General features: G+C 44.9%; 1 pseudogene; it reads left to right on the top strand.

Annotated features, from left to right (window-relative positions):
* Positions 1-317: 317 nt before the first annotated feature.
* Positions 318-435, top strand: LOC124551558 (annotated as a pseudogene).
* The last annotated feature ends 3,758 nt before the right edge of the window (positions 436-4,193 follow it).

Here is a 4,193-nt window from a genome sequence, read left to right as displayed (position 1 = left end):
TCTACGTAAAGGACTCGTTCCTGGAGACGTACCGTAATACTGAATTCTTAGTTGCGGAAAAAGAAATCTTGACGAACATCCGGAAATGTTTGTGTGAAGTACGTGGCAATGATGCCTGTCGGGCGATGGGTAAAAAGAGTTAAAGTGTACGCAAAGGAGTAAACTGAACTCCATGACCGCTCACGTTATGGACGTCTTGCCACAGCCACTGCTCGCAGAATGTGCTGGAGCCCTCGCACGTCCGTCAGTTCGAGCCACTGTATAATTCCTTAAGTAGGATACACTTCGAAAATTACGACAGTGTGACTCCCGACGCGGGCAACGGCCTTGCCGCAGTGGATACACCGGTTCCCGTGAGATCACCGAAGTTAAGCGCTGTTGGGCGTGGCCGGCACTTGGATTGGTGACCATCCAGGCCGCCATGCGCTGTTGCCATTTTTCGCGGTGCACTCAGCCTCGTGATGCCAATTGAGGAGCTACTCCACCGAATAGTAGTGGCTTCGGTCAAGAATACCATCATAACGACCGGGAGAGCGGTGTGCTGACCCCACGACCCTCCTATCCACATCCTCTACCGAGGATGACACGGCGGTCGGATGGTCCCGGTAGGCCACTCGTGGCCTGAAGACGGAGTGACTCATGACTTGCAAATATGGCTACGATTACAGCAGAAGAGCTTCAACCAACAAGAAATAGTTGTCCTTCATAACGCTAGCGATAGGCCAAACAAAAATTATTGAGACTACGTAGAAAAATAATACGTGTAAAAGAAAAGTTGACTGAATATTGTTACCGAGTTCTAACTATTAAGAATAAACACGTTTTGAGACAAAATTGGCCAGGTGAGAGTATCCCTCACGCTTTGACGGTACAGTACTTACTTAATTATGTATATAAACAGCTCACTCACACCGGGAATTGAGAACTGACGATTTTTGCCTCTTATCGATACACACGAAGGAGCCAAAGAAACTGCTACAACTGCCTAATACCATGCAGCGCCCCCACGAACACGCAGAAGTGCCACTGCAGCACGTGGCATGGACTCGACTAATGTCTGAAGTAGTGCTAGAAGAAATTGACGCCGTGAATCCTGCAGAGCTGTCCACAAACCCGTAAGAGTACGAAGGGGTGGTGACCTCTTCTGAGCAGCACATTGCGAGGCATTCCTGATATGTTCAATAATGTTCAAGTCTGGGCAGTCTCGACGCCAGCGTAAGAGTCTTCCTCGAGCCACTCTGAGCAATTCTGGACGTGTGGGGTGTCGCATTGACCTGCTGCAATTGCCCACGTCCGTCCGGTGTATAATGGAATGAATGGCTGCAGGTGATTAGACAGGATGCTTACGTACGTGTCGCCTCTCAGAGTCGTATCTAGACGTATCAGAGGACCCATATAACTCCAAATGCACACGCCCCACGCCATTACAGAGACTCCACCAGCTTCAACAGTCTCCTGCTGACATGCGGGGTCCATGGATTCACGAGGTTGTCTCCACGCCCGTACACATCCATCCACTCGAAACAGTTTGAAACGAGACTCGTCAAACCAGGCAACATCTTTGTAGTCATCAACAGCCTAATGTCGGTGCTGACTGGCCTAGGTGAGGTGTAAAGCTTTGTGTCGTGATTTATCAAGGGTGCACGAGTGGTCCTTCCACTCCGAAAGCCCATATCGCTTATATTTCGAAGAATAGTTCGCACGCCGACACTAGTTTAAGGCCCAGCATTGAAATCTGCAGCGATCTGGTGTAGGGATGCATCTTTTTTTGGCCTCAACAGTGTCGGAGACATGATGTTTTACCGTATTCCTGATATTCACGGTTGTTGTTGTTGCTGTTGTGCTCTTCAGTCCTGAGCCTGGTTAGATGCAGCTCTCTATGCTACTCTATCTTTTGCAAGCTTCTTCATCCCCCAGTACCTACTGCAACCTGCATCCTTCTGAATCTGCTTAGTGTATTCATCTATTGGTCCCCCGCAACGATTTTTATCCTCCACGCTGCCCTCCAATACTAAATTGCTGATCCCTTGATGCCTCAGAATATGCCCCACCAATCGATCCCTTCGCCTAGTCAAGTTGTGCCACAAATTTCCCTTCTCTCCAATTCTGTTCAATACCTCCTCATTAGGTACGTGATCTACCCATCTAATCTTCAGCATTCTTCTGTAGCACCACATTCCGAAAGCTACTGTTCTCTTCTTGTCTAAACTATTTATCGTCCACGATTCACTTCCATACATGGCTACACTCCATACAAATACTTTCAGAAACGACTTCCTGACAGATCTATATTCGATGTTAACAAATTTCTCTTCTTCAGAAACGATTTCCTTGCCACTGAAAGTCTACATTTTGTGTCCTATCTACTTCGACCATCATCGGTTATTTTGCCCCCCAAATAACAAAATTCGTTTATTACTTTAAGCCCCTCATTTCCTAATCGAATTCCCGCATAATCACCCGTTTTAATTCGACTACATTCCATTATCCTCGTTTTGCTTCTGCTGATGTTCGTCTTATATCCTCCTTTCAAGACACTGTCCATTCCGTTCAGCTGCTCTTCCAGGTCCTTTGCCGTCTCTGACAGGACTACCATGTCATCGGCGAACCTCAATGTTTTTATTTCTTCTCCATGGATTTTAATTCCTACTCCTCATTTTTCTTTCCTTTCCTTTACTACTTGCTCAATATACAGATTGAATAACGTAGGGGATAGGCTACAACCCTGTCTCACTCCCTTCCCAATCACTGCTTCCCTTTCATCCCTCGACTCTTATAACTGCCATCTGGTTTCTGTACAAATTGTAAATAGCCTATCGCTCCCCGTATTTAGACCCTGCCACCTTCAGAATTTGAAAGAGAGTATTCCAGATAACATTGTCAAAAACTTTCTCTAAGTCTACAAATGCTAGAAACGTAGGTTTGCCTTTTCTTAATCTATTTTCTAAGATAAATCGTAGAGTCAGTATTGCCTCACGTGTTCCAACATTTCTGCGGAATCCAAACTGATCTTCCTCGAGGTCGGCTTCTACCAGTTTTTACATTCGTCTGTAAAGAATTCGTGTTAGTATTTTTCTGCCGTGGCTTATTAAACCGATAGTTCGGTAATTTTCACATCTGTCAACACCTGCTTTCTTTGGGATTGGAATTATTATATTCTTCTTGAAGTCTAAGGGTATTTCACCTGTCTCATACATTTTGCTCACTTGATGGTAGAGTTTTGTTAGGCCTGGCTCTCCCAAGGTTGTCAGTAGTTCTAATGGAATGTTGTCTACTCCTGCGGCTTTGTTTCGACTTAGGTCTTTCAGTGCTCTGTAAAACTCTTCACGCGGTATCATATCTACCATTTCATCATCGACATTATCTTCCATTTCTATAATATTGTCCTCAAGAATATCGCCCTTGTATGGACACTCTATATACTCCTTCCACCATTCTGCTTTCCCTTCTTTGCTTAGAACTGGGTTTCCATCTGAGCTCTTGATATTCATACAAGTCTTTCTTTTTTCTCCAAAGGTCTCTTTAACTTTCCTGTAGGCAGTATCTATCTTACCCCTAGTGATATGCGCCTCTACATCCTTACATTTGTCCTCTAGCCATCCCTGCTTAGCCATTTTGCACTTCCTGTCGAAGTCATTTTTGGGACGTTTGTATACCATTTTACCTGCTTAATTTACTGCATTTTTATATTTTCTCCTTTCATCATTTAAATTCAATATCTCTTCTGTTACCCAAGGATTTCTACTAGCCCTCGTCTTTTTACCTACTTTGTCCTCTGCTACCTCCACTATTTCATCTCTCAAAGCTACCCATTCTTCTTCTACTGTATTTTTTCCCCATTCTTGTCAATCGTTCCCTAAGGCTCTCGCTGAAGCTCTCTAATACCTCTGGTTCTTTCAGGTCCCATCTCCTCAAATTCCCACCTTTTTGCAGTTTCTTCAGTTTTAATCTACAGTTCATAACACTCGTGAAATGGTCGTACGGGAAAATCCCAAATTGATCGTTACCTCGGAGAAGCTGTGTCCCATCGCTCGTGCGATCTCGATAACCTGCCATTGTAGCAGCAGTAACCTATGTAACAACTGCGACAGACGGTTGTTGTCTTACATAGGCGTTGCCGACCGAGACGCCGTATTCTGCCTGTTTACATATCTCTGTAGTTCAATACGCGTGCCTGTACCACTTTCTTTGGC

This window comes from Schistocerca americana, chromosome 9 (genome assembly GCF_021461395.2).
Source record: "Schistocerca americana isolate TAMUIC-IGC-003095 chromosome 9, iqSchAmer2.1, whole genome shotgun sequence".
Taxonomy (NCBI): domain Eukaryota; kingdom Metazoa; phylum Arthropoda; class Insecta; order Orthoptera; family Acrididae; genus Schistocerca; species Schistocerca americana.
This window is presented reverse-complemented; position numbering and strand designations above follow the sequence as displayed.